This window comes from Micropterus dolomieu, linkage group LG13 (genome assembly GCF_021292245.1).
Source record: "Micropterus dolomieu isolate WLL.071019.BEF.003 ecotype Adirondacks linkage group LG13, ASM2129224v1, whole genome shotgun sequence".
NCBI lineage: Eukaryota > Metazoa > Chordata > Actinopteri > Centrarchiformes > Centrarchidae > Micropterus > Micropterus dolomieu.
Window position 1 is genome coordinate 17,100,915 of NC_060162.1, and position 14,398 is coordinate 17,115,312.

At 40.4% G+C, this 14,398-nt stretch overlaps 1 long non-coding RNA gene across 1 annotated transcript; it reads right to left on the minus strand.

Annotated features, from left to right (window-relative positions):
- Positions 1–13,343: 13,343 nt before the first annotated feature.
- LOC123982040 lies at positions 13,344–14,370 on the minus strand. The gene is made up of 2 exons (XR_006827888.1): positions 14,327–14,370; positions 13,344–13,639 (listed from the first exon to the last, which is right to left on the minus strand). It is a non-coding gene; the product is annotated as an uncharacterized LOC123982040 (long non-coding RNA).
- Positions 14,371–14,398: the final 28 nt, after the last annotated feature.

The following is a 14,398-nucleotide window of genomic DNA, read 5'->3' on the forward strand; positions in this document are numbered from 1 at the left end:
GTGTTTTTTTAATAATATATACATAAATGCCAATTTGTGTTTACTCATAGGGGGAGGAGCTGCTCTCATAAAACATAGGAGGGAAGAACTGCTTGTTCAGGTCAAAGTTCAACTGAAAAGCCAAAGTAGTCTTTTTTTGAATTTTAACTTTTGTTTGTATTTGTTAGCATACAGTTGTACAATATCAGCCAGAACATTTTAAATGTGGCCTCAGAGGCCTGACTGACGTCCTGAGAAGACATTCTCAGCGTTGACAGCCTGTTTTTAATAATGTAATTATGTTTTTGGACTTTCTTTTGAGGACCTCGTAAAATGTTCTTACCTCATGGCTTCACAGTCAATGTTCTGCAGCCATATTGTACATTCAATGCCTTTGAACGCATGTATGTGCTATATATGTTGAATAAATGTTGTATGGAAAGACTTGTATGGATTAATATTAAAAACATAGCGCTGACAGTAACAACTCTGCATACACAATCATTTCTTAGGTTAACCTATATTAGCCTACCAACTGTACTGCACCAAACAATGTGTTTAAAAAACGTGACTCTTGCTGTTTACATGAATAAATGCACAATAATATAGTGCATTTATTTTCATCTAACATCAGCCTGGTATAACGTTAGTGCTGCATAATGTTACGGATCTGGCCGTTCTACAAGCTTGGCTTTTATTTTAATATGTTTGCCATTACTTCCGGGTCACCTCTTTTTTTGCGTTTCTTCGTTTCTGGTTTAAAACGACAAACGAAAAAAAGATGTTTTTCTCGTTTAGTGGTTCAAACGAAAAAACAAACTATCAAAAGGTACACGGACCGGGTCGCTTCCTGGCATCCATAGATACACTGAAATGTCACAATAATCTGGGGGCTGGAGCCAATCCATCTAACGTTAGCTTGCTTCTTGCTTCAGCTACGACCTACGAGAGGTTTACTCTGTCTGTTGTTCGTTATGAAAAGATGAATGAGCGTTTGTTTACTTGCCAAACTTATGGTGGTCGATTAACGTAATTATTTACGTCCCGCTGGCTGCCATCACGATAATTATTGCCGTTGGCTGGAAAGAGGTTACAGGTTTATTGTTGATCATGTAGCCTTACAGTTTTATTTACTTATAACGTTACACTGGTTTGAGACTCTAGTGGATTGTTGACTTAAAGTAGTTTAAGCTGTCATTGATTGCATTGCACATTATGGTTGTGCACCTGCACCTCGTCAGCCTGCCACACCTGCCAGTAGTCCACCTCTGTGTTCAGGCTGTCATGTTTCTTGTTTTCCCACATTTTCCCTGTGCTTAGTCTCCGTTATCTCTAACCCAGTCTCTCCGTCTGTTTCCCTCCCAGGTTCACTCACCCTTGTCCTCCGTTCAGTCGGCGGGGTTCGTCCTCCGGACCTCTCCTCTTCGGGCTTCCCCCACGGCGTCCTCCCAGTTCTCCCTTGCGTCCTCCCTTCCTCGGCCCCAGTGTTCCCTGGTTCCCGTCCCGTCGGTTTCCCTGTGCCAGTGTTTCCCCGGCATCCTCCTCTCCCTCCGCTCCAGTCCCTCAACCCCCTTTTTCCCTATTTCCTTCGCTCAGAGTGCTGTGTTTGGGTCCTCTCTGTCCCCACACACCACACCACCCTCGTAACAAACTGTATTGCACAGGTTGTACTCTGTAAGTTAAAAACAGGTTACAGCTTTATTGTTGACTATGTAACTTTACAGTTTTATTTAGTTATAACTTACACTGGGTTTGAGAGTCTGGGGAGTGTGTTGACTTACAGTAGTTTATAAGCTGTCAATAATTGTAGACACATTGTACATTGGGCTACATGGTTGTGCTCTGTAAATGAAAAACAGGTTACAGTTACAGAATTCCTTATAGCCATGCAGTTTTATTAGCAACCTGGATTGAACGCAGCAGGTGATACAGCATTCGTAATAACCACAAGAGACTTGAGATTTGACTTGGAATCTTACTCAAAGACTTGTGAGCATCTCTGCCAATCCCAGGTGGCATTGGGCGAGAGGCGGGGTTACACCCTGAACAGGTCGCCAGTCAATTGCAGGGCACACAGACCCGAACAGTCACACACATTCATACATAAGGGCAATTTTTGGAGTCAACAATTAATCTAGCCTGCATGTCTTTGGATGGTGGGAGGAAGCCGGAGCACCTGGAGAGAACCCACGCAGATACAGGGTGAACATTCAAACTCCACACAGAAAGGCCTGGGACGACCAAGGGCCAAACCCCAGACCTTCTTGCTGTGAGGCGACAGGGCTAACCACTGCACCACTGTGCCGCCATTGCTCAGTCTTGTATGTAAATTGAAACTGTTTAAAGTTTGTTTATCGTTAGAAGAAATGTGCTGAATTTGAAAGTTATAAAATGACCCACAGCTTGTTGTATCTTTTCATTTTGATATTGTGCAATGAGTCTTAATAAAAAAAATCTATATGACTGCTCATATTCCTTACTGTACATGACAGTTTAATTGAGAAAAGACATTGATTATCTACAAGTCTTCTTATCTTCTTATTATCTTCTCCATAACAATGAACAGTACTCTGTGTATCAACAGTGTCAGTTCACATTAACCTGACACACTTCTGAAGTCATTGAACATACAAAGTGATATTTTTATGAACTCTGGCATCATAGACTGAGCCTGGGTAGGCAAGAAATATGTCTAGAAACTGACTCTGGTGGTCACACACTGCGTGCATCTAAACAGAATCAAACAATTTCCAATTGAAACAGAACTGAGCGTCTGTTCTTGGGGGCTTGATTCTTATGACAGCTATCAATGCTGTCCACAACCCTGGTGAATGCTGCAGATCCAGCTTGAAATTCAAAACCAGCACCAAGCAGGAACCTCCCAATCAACCTCTGCGGCTGAAAAATACAGTGCCAAAAACTGCTGTTCCTCAAATGGCCACTTAAGGCTGGCTCCAAAAGCGAGTCAATCTCCACAGACCCCGATGTTAAAATCCCCGACTTTACAGCAGACAAACATGTTTACAGCCTGGTCCAGATAACCTCTTTGCCCATTTTTGGATTAGCCGAAACTTATACTTTTTAAACTTATACAAATTTATACTTCAAATCTACGTTGAATCTAGCCTGATGTGTACCTCCCTAAAGATATAACTACAGGTTGCAGCGATGCAGACCGCAAGAACTGTGATTGGTCGGCTTGGTAGCATTGCATTTCCATACTTTGAAGCCACCTTTATAGTGGCCAAAGCAGAGATTTCCCAGAGACTTACATTGTGAAAGATGTGGCTATAAAAAGGTGGATGCAATTTTTTGAGCATCATAGCCCTCGTGAAATGACTCATTTCACTGTCAAAATTTGTCAGGACACCATATCTATCTAAAAAATAATAAACAATAAATAACAAACACCAGCCAAATGGAGTAGTAAGTTTTATTGGTGACCTGTTGTGATATAATTTCACATATTCTGTGAATGTCGACACAAAATCATCAATCAGTCATCTTGTCCTGTTTGTCCTGTTCCTGTTAAAAGAGCAAAAAGAAATTGAATGCTTTTATCATATCTGGGTGGGCATTTGCTGTAAATGTGCACGGACACATGGTGTATCACATGTCTAGTGACAATCAGCAGCATTTGACAGCTTTAAAGGAGCTCAGGCAGTCAAAACCTTCATGAGTTTTAAAAGCAACATGAGACAACTCCAGCACTCCAAGATGTGTCAAAAACATGTTGTGTTTTGTATGTCACTCTTCACCTTAAGTCTGACATTTCTGCATACACTCTTCCTCATTTTTAAAGTTGTTCAGGTTGCCCCCACATCCTCCATAGATGAAGACCTCGCAGCTCATTGAGGAGGAGTTATAGAAGTGACGTTGAACAAATGCCTTACATGGACCTGTTTCTGGTGCTGCTTCACAGACCTTAAAGATTAAGATTAAGATAGAGATTAAGTTAAATACGTTATCAGTTTGGTTGACAGCACCACATTTCTGTGTCAGCTCTCCACTGACACATTTTAATAAGTGAGCCAAAACTTTGTTGTTTTTTTTAAGTGTCTGCAGCATTAAATCAAAGGGAAATCATACTTTTCCAGTTTGTCTTGTTTGTCCTGTTCCTGTTAAAAGAGCAAAAAGACATCAAATGCTTTTATAATATCTGGGTGGGGATTTGCTGTAAATTTGCATGGACACATGTACATTTACTTTTACATTTCTCATTTGGCAGACGCTTTTATGCAAAGCAACTTACATTTGAGGAACAACATACAAGCATCAACAAAGCATCAATACAGCACGAGATTGACAACTGACAATACATACTAGTAAGGGCAGCAATAAATACTAGCAAGAGGTAACAGTACGTATGGCATCAATGGGGTAAATACAACGTAAATGTAAATTTGTGTTCTCTCCTCTCCAAGTTTGATGTCAGTAAATAACAGTATGGTTAAGTTAGTGTGCTAGCCTGCTGTGCATCTCTTGGTCTGTCTGTGTCTTGCTTGCTTGCCAGCTACTTGTAGGGCTCAGTGATTTTATGTCTGACAAAAGTGAGAGTGAAATACAGCAATTTATTACGCTTGAATCATAAATGCCAACAGGCAAAAGTGCTTGTAAACTGTAGCTCAGAAAAGATAATTGAGTCACGTGTAAAGAAGCGTTCATGTAAATGTGCGCAAAATGAAACCCACTTTTAGGCACACATAATTTTATAACAAGACAACTTCTATCAATTCTATTTCAAAAACTTTATTGTCTATCACAATATGATAGAAAATTGTCTTAGGTTTGGGGCTCACATACAACATAAAAACATACACCCATGAAAGACTGACATAAAATTATATTAAAACTGAATTACAACACAACCACTTCCAGTAATAAATAGGAGCAGGTGTGCAAAGCTGCATTAACAAGTAGTGGCAGTCTGTTTGGCCTTGTTAAAAATAAATATTCCATTGGAAATAAAATTGTTTTTGTGAGTTCTCTTTTTAGCCAGAGGTGCCCTGAGGCGGCGGCCCAGTAGGAGTAGCTGACATTGAGTGAAGGGTCCTTAGTGATTGAGTCTGCCTTTCTTTTAACGGCGTGGCTGTAAAGGTCTGAAAGTTGGATTTGAGTGGTGCTGGTGATTTTTGTTGTATGTTTGATGAATCCTGCTTTTTCTGAGGATGTTGTACCAGGATGCAATGTTGAATGTGAGAACTGATTCATCAAGTGTATACTGTTGTTAAATTATCCTGTCTGACATTAAAACCTTTCAGCCTCTTCAGAAGGAGGGTCTTTTTTGTAAACCCCATCTACATGTTGTGTAAGGAACAGGTGGTGATTTAAAGCTCTCGACTTGTTCCTCCACCTGCACCTCCAACCTGAGTGGTTCAGAGAGAGGATGTGGGGTATCATTCAATCCACAGTATGAATAGTAATTTTTTAAATGTGTAAAATAGAATCTGGGGGGAGCCAGCTTGAATGGGCTTGATGCAGCTCATAAAATCAATAGTATCATTATGTATAATTTACACATGCTATGCCCAAGTTTAGTAGATGTTAGATGATAACAGAGATGTTCTTAGACCAACAGATGGAGCAAACTGTTTTAAAGGTGGAGGATTGTGGTGGGAGTCTGGGGTTGCAGGTGTGACAATGGTAAATGGTTTACATGGTTCACAGGTCAGGTAGGAGGTACCCTTAGCAGAGTTTTGATTGGGGCCCCAGCAAGGTGAGGATCGGCTCTGGCGGCTGGTCTAAGTAACGTTATATTACCCTTACAGTAATTTTTTAATTATTGTATTAAATGGTTGTCTGCTTAGTAAATACATTTAAGTTGTGGACAGAAACAATTTCTCCTAGTAAATTTAATTCTCTGTAGAAATTCAGAATGTAATGTTGATGTAAATAAGGGGATTAATGGCACTGCATGTGTCAGCTATGAAGGAGCCAATCGCAGCGCTCCAAGACATGTGAAACATATTGTGTTTTGTGTTTCACTCCTCACCTTCGGTCTGACATCTCTGCATGCACTGTGTCTCATTTTCAAAGTTGTTCAGGTTTCCCCGACACCCTCCATAGATAAAGACCTCACAGCTCATTGAGGAGGAGTTGTAGAAGTAACGCGGTATATACGCCAAACAAAGCCCTTTTTCCGGTGCTGCTTCACAGACCTCTACAGAAACACAGAGAGAGAGAATAGCACAACGAAGGAAGATGATCATTAGTTAGGACTTGACTCTAAAACATGCCACTAGTATTGCTGCTTTGATCAACGTCAGAATCAGGATCTCTCTTCAATTCAGAACACATTCATCATCATCATCATTGCACAACTAAATATAAATGTACCATGGTGTGCAGTTACTCTTCCTGAGTAAGTTAATCTCTTACCTGTTCTGTTGAACAGAGAATTAACACTACGATCCTCCACGACTGCAGGAGCCACCTGATGTATTACAACCCCAGACAGACTCAGATACAATCACACTTTAAACCTCATATTCCAAATTTTCCACATAAAATTCACTTGAACTGGTTTCACAATTAAGTTAAACACATTTTCTGTTTGCTTGACAACACCACAGTTTCTGTAATAGATTATTCCAGCATTTCACTGAAGCTCAGTTGCATTCTGTGATATTATTATCTTCCTATCCACAGCATTAAATCAAAGATGTTCTTTTCCTTTTTGTCCTGTCCCAATTTATTCACATTTCATCAGCATCACCATTAAAAGGTTACATAAAAATCACAGTATTAAAACCGACATGTGGCATGAACCTATAAATTAATAGTTTTTCCAGTATCCAGTATGGCAGTCTTACAAGAAACCATGAAGGAAAAAAATAACATGTATATAGTCAACAAGAAAGTCCATTTTGGAACAAACATGAGGGCTCAGTCACTCACCTGATCAATGTCCCCCGGTGCAGGGACCCCCTGCAGGGTCCAGGTCCACCCAAGGACCAGCACACAAACAAGGATCATTGCTTTCTCCATCCTATCAGTATTTCTGCCCAGCCGTCTCTGATGTTCTGAGAGTGTGAAGTATAGCTATCCCCATGCCTCACCGTTTCTTATACTCCTCATTTCAGCTCAGTGTATCGACCCATGACCTATGTTTGCCGTGTTGTCCCCATATGTACTCACTCCTTTAATCAATGAACGAGAAAAACAAAAAACTTATTTTTTGAACCGTGTCACCTGCCTTGGTTGAGCAATCAGAGGCCCTCAGTAGTTGAGGTGATTACTGTCGTTTCCTGCGAAACCGAACTTTACTCTTTCTACTCAGAATTCATTCATGTTACTGTTGGAGTGAGTACATGTAGGGTCAGCACAGCGCTCATAAGTCATCGGTCAATGACTTGCAAGGATTGAAATGCGGTGTTTAACAAACAGTGAGGTAATGAGATCATTCACAAAGTCTTCCTCAGTCCTCTCTCTTCCCAACCCCTTGCATTGCCATTCTCCATCCATTTACCAGGTGTCTTCAGAATTTCCCACCTGTCCCAGTCCTATTTCAGGTCCAGCCACTCCCTCCTTCTCTGCAGTTGTTTTGTTTTAGCGGACCCAATGGCAGACAAAAACTCGCAGGTGGATGTTCAGATAAAAAGTATTTTAATAACAAAAAGATGGTGGCAGGAAGGCAGATGAGTGGAGATGATAGCTGAATGATAGTGGTCTGGTTTGAAGCAGAGCTGAATAGTGCAGGAGACACTAGCACCAGAGCTCTGAAGCACAAGGAAAAACTTACTTTAGTAAAATACTAAGACAAAAACACAAGAGGTTTCTTTAAGCAAAGTTCTTTGGCCTAGAGTTGAGTTACCACTAAGCAGTCTGCACAATCTGGCGATGAATGACAGGAGACCATGAGTATTTGCGCAGGTGGCTTGATGATTAGATTAGATACCCAAAAACATAGCTGGAGTCATGGGTAAACAGTGACAGCAGTATCCCCTTTCCATCACCTGACCTTCGCCGCCCACTGCTTCTCACTTCCCTAATCAGCCTGCCAGAATATTTACCAGCCGATTTCCACCCACTCTTTGCCAGATTGTCACTGATGCTGATGTCCAGCCATCTAAACATTGGGCCTACACTATGAAGCAAGTTCAGCAGACCCAGGATATGTTTTCATTAACCCTAAAAAGTGCGATCACGCTAGGCGGTCACACGACACTGGCCATCAACTTGGTAAGTCAATCCCGTTTTTCGGTGTTGCATCACCTACTGCAAATATAAAGGCAGCCTATAAAACAGTCTTTGGGATCTTCTATGAATGGAATGCCATCCATCTGTTTATGTATGTTTTTAATTAACACTTTGGCAATGTAAATGTCTGTTTCCCATGCCAACAAAGCCCAATTGAAATGAATCTAGCCATCCTCTTTCCTATTTCTTAAACTCCTCGTCTCAGCTGTCTCTATCCAGAAATTGCATTGACTCATGTGTGCTGTGTTGCCCTCATGTCTACTTCCGCCTACAGCCAAATAAATTACTAAAATAATTTTTTGTTGTGTGGATGTTGTCTGACTTGGCAGAGCAACATTTGACCTCATTGAACGCCATTAAAGATCTAAGTATTTGTTTTTAGTAATACTTACACAAAGCCAATAAACATCTTGTTACATCCAATATGTGCAGAATGAACAGATGCTCTTTAGATGCATAGAGTGGCTGACAGTGAATAAGAAAGTGCATGAAAAGTCTTTATACATACAGAATATAATTTAAAAGCTAATAAACAACAATTGATCATCAATTGTTATAAAGTCAAGTGTGTTATAAAGCAATAGTGGAATGTTTGTTTCTGGCCTCGCATGGTTCTCGCTGTTTTTCTGTCAGAATGAGGGTTGAACAAAGCAAACAAATATGAAGACATCACCTTGGGCTCTGGATGATTTTCACTATTTGATGTTTACTATGTTTTCACTATGTCGCAGTTCACTATGTGGAACTCCTAAAAAACAAATCTTCAGATGACGTCTTAAATTTAGAAGAACAGCAGTCATGTAAAGTTTAATCCAACAGAAGATACCATCCATCCATCCTCAACCGCTCATCCTGCGTACAGGGTCGCAGGGGGCTGGAGCCAATCCCAGCTGACATCGGGCGAAAGGCAGGGTACACCCTGGACAGGTCGCCAATAACAGAAGAGATTTATAAAATTAGAGGCCCTCAATATTTTAGGGGATAACTGTTGTTCCCTGTGTGTACATCTCTAGTATAAAAATGCTGTAAATATCTGTAAAATATACAGCAATGCAGGACAAAATATAATGGGCTTGTTACTGATGTTACTGACATTTATTTCTTTGTTGAGGTTGCCTTAAGTCCAATGTTCAAATGGTCTGTTGCTCAGCCAGAACTGTGTTCTTTTTACTTAGAACTCATTTGTGTTACTGTAGGATTGTGTGTGGGTTGAGATGAAGCGTTTAATAAACAGTGAGGCAAGGAGATCATTCACAAGGTCCTGTTACTTCCCTTGCATTGCCATTCTCCAGCAAAGGTCACAGCAAATACACATGATGTCATTACATATATTACTTAGGCCTAGTAGATACATTAAGTTTTGGGGTGTTAAGCAACTATTATATATGTATGTTAACACTCATTTGCATCGAGCTATTCATTTTTACTTATCAGATTAACCGTCTAGAACTCACTTGCTCCAATATAATGGCTTTATTGTTATCAATAACACCACAAAAACAAATGTTTTACAAGTCAGAATTTGAGAGTTTCTTACACCAGTTTCAATATATAAATATTTACATCCACAAATTTCTTAAAGTCAGTGTGCACCATTGTACGGAAGCCCTGAGCAGCCAATCATTCAAATATTTTCTTTAGTCCAATTTCCCATAATGGAATAATTATTGTCACAATTTGTCGTGTGTGCTGGCAGGAACAGGTTTTAGGACCCAAACGCAGGACAGGTACATTTTCTGGGTATTTATTTAAGCCCACAGAATTTACAGCAGAGTCCAGAGTTCAACAAAGGGGTAATCCAAAAACAAGGCAGAAACAGGCAGGCAAGCAAGCAAGACAAACAGCAGTGAACAAACATACAACGAACCAGCAACAGCTGAACAGAAGTCACACACATTTAAGCACTGGCTAATGAGGAGGGTGGGAGCACAAACAGGTGATACTAATAAAGACAGCAGACAGGCAGGCAGAGACAGCAGGGGAAAACAGACAGATACTAACAAGTTTCAAAACACAAGGCAAGAATCTAACTGTAACTCAAAATACATACTAGATAACAGATACTGAACAGACTAAAAAACAAAACTCACAGAGACCTAAACTAAACCGGGCCGATCAGACAGGCAGTGTGACAATTATCTCGTGATCTCGACTGTTTTCCCGTGATAACAGATAGTTTTCCCGAGATAACAAACCATAGCTGAATACAGGAGTTGGCCGGTGTGTTTCTTTAGGATAATTTCTCTGCGCTTTTCAGTGTGACTGGTTAGCTCAGTTGGTAGAGTGTAGGACTGGCAATTCAAGGACTGTAGGTTTAACTCCTGCTCTCAATAATTTCTTTTCTTATTTTGTTTGTTATTTATTATCCTCTTCAACAAAGTTGTTATGAAGAGATTCAGGGGAATCCAATCACACATTTCCCAACGGCTATTACAAAGGTTCCAAAATAGCTGTCAAGAAATGTATAATGTTAAATGGATTCCTCTGAATGAGAAGCAGATGAATTTCCTCTGCCTGGGAATAATGGGGAAATGAAGTAAAAAAAGAAAAAATAGCTGGTGTACAGGAAAACAACATTCTTTATCTGGAGATCTCAAGATAATGATCCCGTTATCACGGGAAAACGGAGTAAAAAAATAGTTGAATTGATGGCCGCTTAGGGCTTCCGTATTCTAATGTTGCCTAAAAAACACGAAAACCTACTTCTAGGGAGGGTGCATTGAAGGACTTGGAGACGCCTTTGCCCATTTTGCAGAAGAACCTGTAGATGACACTAGGCTTCTTCTTTTGTGGTCTGTTCAGGTGGTCTTTGAAAGAGGAGGCGATGCATTTGTCAGCCACTGATTCTTCTAAATTCATGCAGATCAGTATCATCTTTGCACAGCCCCACTTCTGGCACATGTCCTTGAAAACGGACTTGTGGAGGTATTTAAAAGTTTCTGGGGTGATTTGAAAATCTAAGCCTTTGGCCTCGGCCCGTATGTTTTTTAACATGTGTTCAATGATGGCCTCTTGCTTTCCAAAGCTATTACTTACTCCACAAGTATCCTGACAGACATTGTTTTTGTTCCTGGCTGAATAATTGAAGGCCAGGTTCACCTGTGTTGAGGTGGTCTGACTTGTTCTCTGTCAAAGTTTGCACACATCTTTCATCAGTGGACTAAACGTGTCGACCGTAACTTTCGGTACACTCTTTGTCTATGCCATTCCTAATAATAATGGTAATAATAATGGCCTATTTATTACTGATAAAGATCAATTATATTTGATGATTGGCTTGGCTTACATGAATGGATGTGTTTGTGGAGTGAATTCATGACGTTTCAATGACAGAAATGTAATTCATCGAAGGCACCTGACGTCAGAGATCAAAGGGAATGTACCATCAGCTAAACCCCGCCCCCAAACAGCGAATGTGACCTAGCAACTGTTCTATCCATGTATCTCATCTATCTATCATTAATTATTCATATATCTACTGTAGGGAAGTCCAGGTATGGTTGTAACATGGGGAGAGTTGAAACAACACCAATTCCACCAATTAGAGGAGAGATAGGAGTCATGAGATCATTTCAGTACCTAGGCCTACTTCCTCCCTGATAAGGCATGGTGGTTATCAAGGCTGGATACAGAAATTCAGAATATATAGAGAAAAAAATGATTTTGACCAAGACTATAGTTTGTTTAGTATCTATACTATTGCATACATCTGTTTGACTTATATTAGATGGAATTATAGTTTCTTAGGCAACATGTGATGCAGTTTTCCCCTGCTAATTTCAAACCACCAGGCTAATACAGCTAGCTACACAATGGCTGACAGGGTGGAGTGGATTTAAAAAATGTTTAAACCATCCCCATTACAAAAATCTAGGAACTTTCTTGATTTTAGTTAGAGAGTGCCCTATGCTGTCTCTGAGGTCACTCAGCCTGCACTCCAGGGTTACCAGCATTCATTTGTCAGTGCTATCCCCATTCACATGTTGTTCACATGTTGGTGTATGTATCGGCCCCCAGTCTTTTAGCTACTCAGTCTCCGTCGGTGGAGATGGCAGAAAAGAGTCCACGCAGCTTGTGAGAAGTGCCATTGCGTGAGGAAAAAGTCCCGGTACACCAAAGAATAAAATGTAGAAGTGCAAGGACTGCATACTGATGAGTACTGTCTCACTTCAAGCACTGACTGTGACTCTGATTAAGAATATACACACACAGATGTTTTTTTGTTAGACCTAAAGATGTACAAAGATTCTCTTTAATGGAGGTACATTGTATAAAAGTTTGAGAACTCTAGCTAAAAAATTCAGTGAGTTATAGTTCCTTTTAGCAAAAAGTGTTACAATCATACAATACAATCAATTTTTGGATATAATGTTTGTTTTTGTGAGAAGCATAAAAGGGACAAGCCTAAATTTCATTACAGCCTACAACCCTGTGTTGTAAAATGACAAATAAATCTACCTTTCTCGGACTGGATTATGCGCTGACAACTACGACATTTGCTCGAGGGAGGAGCTTGGAGTAAACTGCTTTTATTAAATTAGCTTTTTACTTTAGTTTTTGGGATTACGAGTTTCTCAGCAGCTAAATTCCGTGCACATCCGGTTCCAGTGTTGTGTTTGGCACTACTTCATATTTATATAAAAACCGGACATTGCCAGGAGAAAAGAAAGCCAGGAGGTTGAACTACCCGGTGAGTTCAGAAAACATGTGTACATAACTTTATTCCAGCAATTGTTGTACTTTAACTGTGACCAAGAGTGTTCCGTGGATTAAATTCGCGTTTGGTTTGAATGCACAGTTATTAGGCTACTGCTGTACCAACTGAGCTAAACGGCGTTTATATATATATATATATATATATATATATAAAGCCTTCATCTGTAGCCTTACAAGAAACTTTCATATTATCATCTGGTGTTTACATTCACCCAGATGCTAATTTAAGAAATGCACATATGTTTGGGGTGTATAGGTTACCTGTAGGCTTAGGTGTATATATGCGGCCGTGGCCGATAAAAGATTCAATTAAAAGCTTGAAGTAAAAATATAATTCAAAAGCAAATGCCAACAACGCCACCTAGGGAAGAGCTCGCTGAGCCCTAAACTCACACGCACACAGGTTATTTTAAATCGGGGTTAGAGCAGAAACCACACACAGGCTAAAATAAATTTAACAATTTATTTATACAATAAAAAAAAAAGTTTAAAAAAGGCCTAACTAAAATCAGTGTGCTGACACAGGTTAAAAAGAGCTATATAAAAAGGGAATAAGTCATTCGTCAGCTCTCGGTTGCGGGGCAACAGTCACTCAGTCGGTTCCTCAGTCCTCCCGTCAGCGGTTCCACGGGCGCCCAGGCCTGAGCGAAATCGCGTTGGCGGACACTGGCTGCTGCAGTATGGCGGCTCCGTTCACTACTGCTCCCACGGTTGCTAACCCGTTACTTCGTCTCGGCTGCCGCACCTGTTCAGTCAGACCGGTTGCTAATTGTTTAATTTTGTGACGTCAGTGTGGTGTTCAGGGACATACATGCCAGTTAGTAAAATAGGTTAAAACACACAATAAACACAACATGCTAAAACACCACTCTACATACAATAAAAACACAGCACACAAATAAAACATTCGAAAATAAAACCAGATGCACAAAGAAGTCGTCGGCCATTTTCTGGCCCTGTCACATATAAATAACTGTATTGTTTAATTTTATTCTGCCTGCCTGCCGAGAATTGCATGCACCTCGCGGGTAATAACGGTCATTAATGCTGAGAAAAGAGATGGATGCAAATCTCGGCAGGTACCCAACAAAATTTCTTCTGCCGAATAATGCATCCACCTCTTTAGGTCCTTTTCAGACACTTTGCTGTGCTCATTGATCAAACGCGGTTATCACTACATATATTTACTGAATGTCAAGGAATGATACTTCTGCTAAGTGTATTAATATAATAAAGACTCTAAACGTTCATAAAATATATACTTCGAATCATTTATCATCATTGATGAACCCCACAAAGAATATTATAGCGTTTAAAAGCATTATTTGGAGGTGCATGCAATTTTCGGCAGGCAGGCAAAACTCGGCATAACACCGGCACGGTGGTGCAGTGGTTAGGGCTGTCGCCTCACAGCAAGGTCATGTGTTTGAACCTTTATGTGTGGAGTTTGCATGTTCTCCCCGAGTTCTCTCCAGGTGCTCCGGCTTCCTCCAACCGTCCAAAG